Below are 12,800 nucleotides of genomic sequence, written 5' to 3'. Positions count from 1 at the left end.
CGCGGCACTCCTCTACAGATTCATAAAAAAGAAGGCTGCTTTTATTTGGGGGACGGCAGAGCAATTTGCCTATGAGAAATTGAAGGGCGACCTATGCTCGGTTCCCTTACTCATATACCCTCACTTCGACTTACCATTTACACTGCAGACGGACACTAGCTGTGATGCTGTCGGAGCTATACTGAGCCAAAAGTTGGATGACATCGAGCACGTAGTAGCCTACGCATCCAAACGACTCTCGAAAGCCAAGAAGAACTACGATGTGAGCGACAAGGAAGGTCTTGCAGTAGTCGTTGCGATTTAACATTTTTGGCCATATTTGCATGGCTCAAAATTTGTGATCAAAATTGACCATGCACCTTTGAAGGCACTCATGAAGTCACGTAATCTCAGGGGGCATTTGGTGCGATGGGTGTTGCTCCTTCAGTCTTATGACTGTACAATCACTCACAAGCCCGACAGACTACATGCCAATGTTGACGCGCTTACTCGAGTTGAGCTACAAACCTCAAAACGTTAATCTATAGTTTAAGATCTTGCCTCCATTTAACAAACATGACGAACGTCTTATTGAGTCGGGGCAGGAAAGACATCACCGTGTGGCCCAACTGAACAAGACTGCATGTCGCGTCCTGACATTATTACTATTTACCACGTTCGATGATCCCATGATCATCTATAAGTTCTGCTCTGGATATACTCGGAGCATATGTGTATTCATGTAATATGTTATCAATGTGCCCCCAGTAAGGACCTGTTTTTCACTGCTTGGAAACTCTTCGACACAAATGATCAAACCATGGAGAGCTTCACCATTGTGACAGCTTTGCTCGGGTATGCACGGAAGGAGCTCACCGAGGCAGGCACTCATGACCCGGCCGGCACACACAACGAGCTGCTCAACATACAACAGAAGTACACACAATGGAGGCTACATTGTTCGATGCGTTGGAAGAGACCTGCAGGACTAGCTCGATCACCACCTGTCTAGTTAAAACGCTGGCCAAGAGGGTGAGATACCATCTCCCTCAATATCTCGTGTGGTGTGAGATTGAACTTTCTTCTACAAAAAAGCTTACTCCAGTAGGAATTCGGATTCTACGATGTCAATTTACTAGTATTCTTGCTTGAGAACGGACAGGACACCTAACTAGGAAATAGAAATACAACAAAATCCTACCAACTCTAATAGAGTCTTAAATAAACCTTAAATAATCCTTAGTTTTTACTACCTTCATATTTTTTATCCTCCTTTTTTTATTATATCTTTTCATTAAGCTGTGATGCTATTTTATTTGTATTACCATATAACAATAAGTATCTAAGGCATCAAAGCTTCCTTCAATTTTGGAACTTTTTCATGCAACACACACCATCAGACATTTTGCAATGCAACGTATGCTTAAACAATTGTAAGAAGTATATTATAAGATTGACATGGTTGATGACATGACAAATTTTATTTAAAAATGTTCCACATGTTAAGTGAAGCACATTCATGCCAAAAGACCACACTTTTAGTATTGACACCTATGCTAATATTTGAGCCCTTTGTATAAGTTAGGATGGATTTAATGGATCCATTAAATCTAATAATAGGTGGTCACAAATACATGATTATTGTCACTTGCTACTTCACCCAGTAAGTGGAGGTACAAGCTTTAGAGAATAAAGAATATGATCAAATTGTTGATTTATTTTATTTTATTTTATTTTAATTCTTTTATGATGTAGTACAACAATCCAATTGAAATTTTCATTGACAATGGTAGAAAGATTTGTAATTCATTAATGTACATTTTAGCAAATATATAACTATTTTTATACCAAATATACAACTATAAAGTCCTACTGTCATGGATATATATATATATATATATATATATTTATCTCAATAATTACTTATATGATTAGGTAGAAGTAGATAAATATAGATTAATTTCATAAAGTCTTCTAGAGAAGCTTCTGAGAAGCTTTATAGATGCGATTTTGACTGTAGATGTATTTGTAGGTTAGAAACTTGGCCAACAAGTTAATCATGTATTAGTAGCTTGCGGAAGAAGTTAACTCCATGTAGTAGCTTGTGGAACAATCTTACTACATGGCACATACATAGATAACTTGCCTTGCAAGTTAAGACATGTGGCTAGAAAAGTCAATATATATTGGAGGTCCTATAGAATATCGCCACATAGTTTTTAGTTAGAGAGTATATATGGAGGCAAGAATGAAGTCTTTTTCACTCTTGTCAATGCCTTTCTAGTCCTTAGTCTTATTTCAAGACTTTCTAAACTTCCTATTTTTGATAATAGTCATTCTAGTTTAATATTATATCACCTTTTGAGTGACTTTTTAGTGTTTTTTAGTCACATAAGAGTATATTGAGGATTTTTTTTTTTTTTTTTTTTTTTTTTTTTTCTTTGAGATTCATATCCTTGACAATTTGATAAGAGTACTAACATGCTATTTCTATCTTGTTTTAGAAGTAAGTAGATTATCCCACTTCTATCATTATATTTTGAAGGTTGTAGAGTATCCACCTTTAAACAAAAAATCTTGTTTTTTAATACTAATCTTTTCTTTAAAGAAAGTGGATTACTCCTCTTTTTGAATTTTTTATTAGAGGTTGTTGATTACCCTCTTTTAATTTAACTTTTTGATTTTGTTTGAATCGTCTATGGAAGGAAAGATTATAGATGCTACTCTTAGTGAAAATGAGAGTAGATTTGCAACTATTGCAGATCTTCATGAGCTTGCCAATACTCTAAGAGTATAAATTCCATGTATTTCCAATGTGAATCATGGAAGTACTATGCCTACACCTATGGAAGAAGTTCATAGTTTGCTACAAGAAGTTGTGTAATTAAAGGAAGCAAGTAGATGAACCTCACAACCAAATCCAACGAGTTTTGCTTCTACAAGTATAATGGGGACAAGGATTAGTATACTTGAGAAGTTTGATGGAAGAAGATCAAAATTTTGAGGATTTTTCCAACAAGTGAAGCTCTATTTAAAGTTGTGTCTTTTTCAATATTCCAATGGATTTATTCAAGTTAGATTCATAGGCATATTTTTATCAGGAAGTACTGTTTCTTAATTTGTACCTTTAATGGAAAAAGATTTGCAACTCTTTTATGATTTGAATTCATTTCTAGAAGTATTTATGGCCACATTCAAAAAAAATGCTCAAAAAAGAGTAGTAGAAATGAAGATCTTATCTATATAGCAAAGAACACAATTAGCCACCATATATGCTGCTAAATTCCAAAACCTCACTTGCGATGTAGATTAAAATGATAAAGCCCTTATGAATTAATTTTAATATGGGTTGAAGGATGATGTCAAAGACTTGTTACTGACAATGCCAAAAATAAAATCTTTAAAACAATTTATTGCTCAAGCCATTGCATGTGACAATTAATTATTTGAGAGATGTCAAGAACAAAGATATGGCTAAAGAGGAACAAATCAAATAATGATGGCAATTTCCAAGTTTTCAAAAAATTATTTATCAAAGCCAAAACCAATGCAAATTGATATGGTACATTTTAAATCCCTCACGATATCAAGAGGACTCATGGTTATATTGTGGAGAAGCTAAACATACTGCTCAATATTGTCCAAAGAATCAATACAATTATAAAATGAGAAGGACAATTACCAAAGAAGATATTGTGTCAAAAAATGAGTTGCTCCAGCTACAATAGGAATTGTGCAGCTCGAATCATGTGCAATATCTAGCAAAGGTCCTATTTTCTCCTTTGATTCCTCACCTTGCTTTATAATAGAAGTTTGTTTAGGGCCAAAAAATCACAAAGTCTTAGCATTATTGGATTTAGGAGCCTCGGCTTGTTTTATAGATGAAGACTTTGTCAAAAAATAAGATATATCCTTAGTTAAGAAAATCAAACATGTGCATGTAGAAGTAATAGATAGACGTTCATTATCTTTTAGAGATGTTACATATGAAACTATTCTTTTAGAAGTAGCAGCTAGTGGTTACAATAGTTTAGTAATATTTAATGGAATTAAGTCTCCTTTTAATCCAATCATTATAGGATTATCGTGGTTAGAAAGATATAATCTTTATATAGATTGGATTTCTTACAATCTTGATTTTTTCCATAATTTAGCCTAAGATCCTATTAGGTAAGTAGAAATCCATAAATCTAATATATTCAAATCCTTATTGATAGGTGCGAAAGGTTTCATATATACCACAAATAAAGGGCCATCTTTTGCTATATATGCCATGTCCATTGTTGATGGTGAGAAGGTATCAAGTAGTATTCTTAGCTAATATCAAGATTTCCAAGAGGTTATTAAAAAAAAAAAAAAAAAATGAGGATATTTTTTTGGAGCATTGTCCTTATGATTGTACCATCGATCTTCAAGAAGGAATTCAACCACCATTGGACCAATCTATAGCCTATCTTAAAATGAGTTGATTGCATTCAAAGAATACATTGATGAAAACTTGACTAAGAACTTTATACGCCATTTTAAATATCTAGTCATCGCTTCTATCTTATTTGTGAAGAAAAAAGATATATTTTTGTAGATGTGTGTGGATTATGGAAGATTTAATAAGATCACCATCAAGAATAGGTATTCTCTACCTTTGATTTTAGAACTTTTTGATCAACTAAATCAAGCAAAGATATACACAAAAATAGTTCTATGAAGAGCATATAATCTGGTCTGCATCAAAGAAGGAGATGAATAGAAGACTGCTTTTGAAACTAGGTATGGACATTTTGAATATAATATCATGTCTTTTGGACTCACGAATGCACCAACTCCTTTCCAACATCTAATGAATGATGTCTTTTGTGAGTTTTTTGATGATTTTGTAGTTTGTTATTTGGACGATATTTTAATCTATTCTAAGAGTACAAAAGAACATGAAGTTCATGTTCATCGTATATTACAAAAACTAAAAGATGTAAGATTATACGTGAAGATGAAAAAGTGTGTATTCCACACTACTCAAGTTGACTTTTTGGGATATATCATTTCCAATGAAGGCCTTATGATAGATCTAAAGAAAGTCCAAACTATCATAGAATAGAAGATTTTAAGAATAGTAAGAAATATGCAATGCTTTTTGGACTTAGACAATTATTATCAAATCTTTATCAAGAATTTTTTTCAAGTTGCAACTCTACTTATATGTTTGACTTGTAAAGACAAACTTAAGTGAAATAAAAAAGTCAAAGCATCATTTGTTGTTTTGAAGGACAAATTTACTTCTATACCAACTTTGTATTATATCAACTTTTCTAAGGCATTCTTTATAGAAACAAATGCATCAGACTTTGTCTTAGATGCAGTATTGTCACAAATGGGAATAGATGACAAACTCCATCTAGTAGCTTTTCATTCTAAGAAATTTTCAACAGCTAAGATTAACTATGAAATCCACGATAAAGAACTTTTTGCAATTGTGGATTCATTTTAAGAATGACATCATTATTTAGAAGGTGCTTCAAGTCTAATCATATTATATACAGATCACAAAAATCATGAATATTTAATATTGGCAAGTATTTTGAATTTTTTTCAAGCCCGTTGGAACATGTCATTATCAAGATCATATATTGATCTGAAAAAAACAAGATTTATTATATGTTTTTTGTAGATGCTCTTGTCTTGCACCAAAAGAAGGAGACATAACTTTTGATCAACAAAGAATAATCTTCTTGAAGCTAGATCATTTTTATGTTCAAGCAATGAAATCAACATTGATTGTTGATTCGACCTTTGTCAAACAAATTGAATCAAGTATATTCTTTGAACTTCTTATTCATGATATCAAGAAACTTTCTTCTAAGTGTCATGATGTTTCAAAGTTTGAATTCAAAAACAACCTTGTCTATTTCAAAAGATGCTTATATGTTTCAAAAGGAGAAGCACGTTTTTGTATTCTTTAAGCATGTCATGACTTTCCAGTAGCAAGATATTTTAGATACAACAAGACTTAAAAGCTTATATCTAGAGATTTTTGGTGGTTGTAAATGCAAAAGGTGATAAAAGACTTTTTTTAGTCATATGATATTTGTTCAAGATTAAAAACTCCTCGTCATCAACCCTATAGACTTTTCCAACCATTCCTTATACTCCAACAACCATGGTCTTTCATTTCTATAGATTTTATTACAGATCTTCTAAGTTCAAGTTCATATGACTCTATATTTATAATTACAGATTATTTCACCAAAATGGCATATTTTGTACTATGTACAAAATCTATTTCAAATGAAAAAATAGCTAAGCTTTTTATTGATAATATCTATCTCTATCATAAATTACCAAAGGATATTATATCAAATAGGGGGCCTCAATTTGTATCAAGATTTTGGAGAATCCTATTCAAAATTCTAAAGGTGGATATAAAGCTCTCTTTGGCTTTTCATCATCAAAATGATGGACAAAAAAAATGAGTGAATCAAGTTCTAGAGTAGTATTTGAGGTATACCATCAACTATCATCAAAATGATTGGACAACTCTTTTGCCATTGGTAAAGTTTGCATACAATAATTTTATATATTTTTCTACTTAACAAATATTTTTTTGTTTTTTTGTTTTTTTGTTTTTTTGCTAATTATGGTTATCATCTATGATTTGATACTTTCGACTTTTCAAAAATTGATAATCCTATGATGGAAGATTTAGCAAATTGTTTGTTAGAACTATATGGAATAATGAAGATACAATTAAAAGAAATTTAAGAATGACAAAAAATCAACAAAGATGCCTATCGTAAGGAACAAGCACAATTCAACATAAGTCATAAGATATGGTTACTTTGTCGTAGTATCAAGACTACTCGACCTTATAATAATTTGGACTATTATAGGTTGAGTTTTTTTTTTTTTTATTTGTGAATAAATCAATCCTGTTGCTTATTGATTACATCTACTGGAGTCTATGAAGATCCACCATATATTTTACGTATCCCTTCTTAAGCCATATAAGACAACGAATATTTTGAGAAGAAGACAAATGCCACTTCCTCCTATAGAAGTAGATAATAATCAAGAATTCAAGGTGGAAGAAGTCTTAGACTCAAGGCAGTGCCAAAATAGGTTGAAATATCTTGTTCATTGGTGCAGATATGATATTAGTGAATCCACATGGAAGCCATCAAAGAATCTTAAAAATACAGCAAAGAAAGTTGAAGTCTTTCATCAACAACATCTATCAAAAGTAAGATGAAGAATTGTAAAGATCCATGAAAGATGATGATGGCTTGTCGTAGAACTCATCCATAGAAGGAAGAAAATTTCATGGATATATATATTTATTCCAATAATTACTTATATGATTAGGTAGAAATAAGTAAATATAGATTAATTTCATAAAGTCTTCTAGAAAAGCTTTCTAAAAGCTTCATAGATGCAGTTTTGACTTTAGATGTGTTTGTAGGTTAGAAACTTGGCCAACAAATTAACCATGTATTGGTAGCTTGTAGAAGAAGATAACTCAGTGTAATAGCTTGTTGAACAAGTTAATTACGTGGCGCATAAATAAATAATTTGCCTTGCAAGTTAAGATATGTGGCTAGCAAAGTCAGTACATGTTGGAGGTCCTATAGAATATCACCACATAGTTTTTAGTTAGAGAGTATATATATAGAGACAAGAATGAAGCCTTCTTCATTCTTGTCAATGCCTTTCTAGTCCTTAGTTTTGTTTCAAGACTTTTTAGTCTTCCTATTTTTGACAATAGCTATTCTAGTTTAATATTACATCACTTTTTGAGTGACATTTTAGTTTTTTTTAGTCACACAAAAGTGTATTGAGGATTTCCTTTCTTCGAGATTCATGTTCTTGACACCTACCATCTCTAATGTAATAGACTCATTGAATGCTTCAATCAGACACTATGTTTATTCATTAAGAAAAATAGCAAATATGATGAATATTGGCACATGCTCCTACTAGCAATTGTCTTTGCTTATTGTACTAGTATCCACTCCAGTATGGATTTTTCACACTTGGAGTTGTTATATGGCTGCAAGTCGTGACTTTCTATTGTTCCAATAAACACCAAGCCAATCATTGTTGAATCCACTAATTTACATGGATGGCTCAATGGACTACTGTAATATCATGCATGTCTCAATATCCATAATACATTATAATATTTCCAAGTTCAACCAATTCAAGCTAAGACCACACTAATTTCATTCCTAGTCCCAAGCTTTGATTTTGTACATTGCAACCTACATTATTATGTGATGAATATTAATTTCATAGGCTGTCACATTTAATATAAATCAAAGGAGTGTTTTACATTAAAACAAGCATAGTGGCTTGCTTCTTGTCTAAAGAAAGAATTCTTCTACACATATAGCGATAAGAACCTAATTATGTACAAATCTTGTGCTAACCAATGGTAATGTGAAGCAACCACAATTGTAGGTTCAATTAAACATGTTGCCCTTGTGTATTCTAATATAAAAGACTGTTCATATTTACTACTTGGATAGATGTTGAGGTGTGCACTATTGACATTTGGCTATGTATGTGTCCTTTGAAGGGAAATTTTCACCCAAGTATCAGTTCCATCTTCATTAGAGTGTCATTGTAGATTCTCATCCATGACTATGCAGGGGCCTCTGGAGCATTGGCAAGACAGGCCCACTAGGCCACTGCTCATTGGTGAGGACAACTATTGTGACTGGCCAAGCTTTCCCTCTACAGGGCATACTTACTTACTTTCAATTGTCTTATTCAACTATTAAATGATGTGATGAGGGTACAGTCTGCACTCCTTGATCTTCCTCCCTCCCCCCAATTTTTCAAGCTCATTACAGCCCCATCTCAGCCAAAGGATGATGAGCCCTGGTGTCAAAGCTCCCCCCTCCTTTCAGCTGTGCCTGTTCACCTGCAATCATCACCAGAGCCAGACAGTGATCTGCACCACTTTGCAGCAAAACACAAACAAACAAACAAAACTAAAACTAAAACAAACAGGAAGAGTAAAGCAAACCCTAAATGACATAGGCAGAATAGTCCTAATAAATCCCATATCCATCCATCTTTGGGTTTATGGATGGAGAGAATGGATGTATTCAGAGAATGGTTGTTGTTGGTGGTGCATGGAGATGATGGTGTTGATGTTGCATGGAGATGATGATGGGGATGGTGGTGCTGGGGATGAGATTAGGTCAAATGGGTGCATCTATCATTCAGGGCATCTCCTTTGCTTTGCTTTGCTTATACTTGTTTTGCTTATACTTGCATATTTGCATTCCATTTATCTGGTTATGCACATGCCTTAACACCCAATTGGGAGGTTGGGGTGGGGTGTGGTTGGGTGGGGCTTGTCCTGGTTTTCAATGGTTCCCTTGTAGTTGTTCAGAGGTCGACATCCAGGTCATTGGCCATCTCAGCTCTCCTTTTTCTATCCGCGCTAGTCAGAAAGGGTCAGAACCAATTGTACACTGTGTAGAAGGAAGGAGAGGGAGGGTGTGAAACTGGACAGTGCACTCAGCTCTCCCCCTCTCTCCTTATTTGGGGTTTCTATTTGCCCTTTTGTTTTTTTATATTTATTAAAACTTGGAGGAATAAAACCAGGTCGTTTTGATCTACATGTAAACTTGCAATTCACACACACACACACACATATATATATATATATATATATATATTGAGATTATGCAGTGAAATAAATAAATAAGTAAATAAGTAAATAAATAAACAACTTACAAATAGGTGTTGTGTGAGTGCATGGTGTGTTTCATTCTATTATTCAATATTCTTGCAATATTCTTGTTAGGATTTTGCAAGATGGGGTTGGGGTGAAAGTGTTGGAAAGGGTTCATTCCTTGAGAGTTGAAAGGTGCAAAAGGAGAACAGGTATAGTAGAGAGTAGTATAATATATTAGAGTACAGTACAGTATAGTATAGTAGATTAGTAGTAGAGTAGAAGGGAAAGAGAAGGAAAGAGGCCCCTTTTCTTTTTCTTCTTCTGCATCTTTTCCTCACTCCACTTCACTTCTGCATCTCATTTTGGTTATAGTTTCACTGATTGCAATTGCAGTTTAGTGTCCATCATCATCATCATCATCCGTGGTTTTAAATCCAATCCCTGTTCATTCATTCATCCTCTTTGCCAGTTACTATTCTTTCATTTTTATTAAATAAATATCATGAGTATGATTGGTCCTTCTGAAACCTTATTTTACCTTCTTCCTGACAACATGGTTATTTTTACCAAGTACATGTATTTTTACCAACAAAACTCCCATTTATAAAAATTACAGTTTTTTTTTTTTTTTTTTTTTTTTTTTTTTCCTTTTCCTTTAATTTTAATTACTGTTTTTCGTGCTTGGTGTGTAAAGTATTGCATAATTATTTTTTAATAATTTATTGTTTATATATGAATAAATAAAAAAAATTCTAAATTTCTTAATTAATACACATTAATAAATATTTTAATTCAGGTCTTTTTATTAATGGTTGTTTATCAATGTTTTGATGTATTACATGAGTTATGATATTTTTGGTTTCATGAAATAATACTCATTATCAAAGTTTACAGTTTTATATGTAAAATTCGTCATATTTCTGCTCGATTTAATAATTTATTCTCTTTCTAAATTAAAATTAATTCCTAGATATCCAGAATGTATTTTTTCTGACATCATAAGGTAGGTAATGTTATATCCTACTCTACTTGTTACTAGAAATAAGACTATCTTTAGTCTTTAGTTTCAAGACTTTCTAGTCTTCTTGTTTCTTGGCCATAATCATTCTAGTCTTCTTGTTTCTTGGCGATAATCATTCTAGAAAGTCTTGAAACTAAAGACTAAAGATAGTCTTATTTCTAGTAACAAGAAGACTAGATAGTCTTTAGTCTTTAGTTTAAAGACTAAGAGTGAAGGAAGCTTTATTCTTGCCTCCGTATATACTATCTAACTAGGAGTTATGTGGCAATATTTTATAGGATCTTTGATATATGTCCAACTTATGAGATGTGTGTTTTAACTTGTAAGGCAAGTTTTTTTATACATGTGCCATGTAATTGGCTTATACTACAAGCTACCTATATGTGTAATATATGGCTAACTTGTTGGCTAAGTTTCTAACCTATTAATCAATTATAAATACATATAAAGTCAAAGCTGCATCTATGAAGCTTCTACAAAGCTCTTCTATAAGATATTATTAAATATATCTACTTTAATCTATTTATATCTATTTATATTATTTAAGTAATTATTTAAGTAAATATATATGTTTGTAACATTTCCCCTCCTTTTAAAAATAAATTCCATAAGAAGTGGTGATCACATATTGATAAAATTCAAGATGCAATAAATTGTATTTGCTATAATTTGATCTTTGTTTCCTTTAAAGGTAGTTGATAGATCCTCTTAACCATCAATAATATCCTATTCTAAGAAAAGAAGATTATCTTCTTATTTGATTATTATTGAGGCCTTTGTAACTTTCTTCAAAAAGAATATTTGTAACACCATCAAGAGTTGTTCTTATCTCTAGTAAAATCACCAAACATTGAAAGACTCTTTCAAGGTTGTGATATCAAATGCATTGTATCTTACCATTAATTTGAAGAAGAACATGTTATTTTTGAAGATCTTTATTTTTACTACCTCATCTTGAAGATTGTGACAATTGCAATGTGACATCCAATAAGTGAACAAATAATAATTTTTAAGTTGAATTTTCTGATTATTGGTTTTTCATCTTTTTAGTGCCACAAATACACAATAACTACAAACAAAGATAAAAAATGGATTTTAAAAAAAATCTTCATTGAACGAATATTTTTTTAAATCCTATTACTTTTATAGCAAAAAAATATTTATTCTTATCTTGATTTTCAAGATGTTGTCGATGAAAAGCATCAACCTTATTTTTTATATTTTCAAGATTCATGATAAGCTTTCATATGTATTCAATAATATTATATCCGTGCTAATAAACAAAATGTTTCAACCTATTTTGGTACCACTTTGAGTTTAAAACTTCTTCCATCTCAAACTCTTAATTATAATGCACTTCTATAAAATGAGGTGGAATTTTTCTTCTTCTAAATACCATATGATAATACAACTATATGATAAAAAATGAAGATATAGATTTTATTATAAAAGATCCTAATAGAAAGATTTAATAGAAAAATAAGAATAAATGATAGAAAGGTAGTAAAAATAGTTAGTCTTAATGCTACTTTTTGTAGAAGAGACTTCTATTTACTTTGTAGGAGCATAAATGCTTTAAATCAAAATAAATGAAATAAATAAATAATAGAGGAATTTCCAAAAAAAAATAGAAATAGTTTTAAAAAAAAATTATTTTAAATTATCAAAAATTATTTTAATTTATATCAAAATTTCTTGAAAAAGGCTTTGTCATTCCAATCCATGTTGCAAGCAAGGTTTTGAAATCCAGCAATATATGTAGTGGCTGAATGTGACTGTTATTGTAAAGATATAAGTTTTATCGCTAATATCTTTTTTTGATCACTTTTTCTAAATATGGCTATAAACATTCTAGAAATGAATTCAAATCATAGAATAGAAGTGAATCTTTTTTCAACAAAGGTGCAAATTAAGAAAGAATACTTTTAGATAGAAGCATTGTCATATTACATGAAGTCTTTCTTGAGAATGCACTAGGCACCTAGCTGTGGAAGGTAGAATAGAAATTATAACAACAAAATCCTAACTCTAGTATAACACTAAATAAACTCTAATTAAATCTTAAAAATAATAAACAAGCTTTAATAAAATTCAAAAGAAACCTTAAAAAAATTACAAAAG

The sequence above is a fragment of the Physcomitrium patens genome, chromosome 2 (genome assembly GCF_059467195.1).
Source record: "Physcomitrium patens ecotype Gransden chromosome 2, ASM5946719v1, whole genome shotgun sequence".
Taxonomy (NCBI): domain Eukaryota; kingdom Viridiplantae; phylum Streptophyta; class Bryopsida; order Funariales; family Funariaceae; genus Physcomitrium; species Physcomitrium patens.
Note: the sequence above shows the minus strand (reverse complement) of the source record.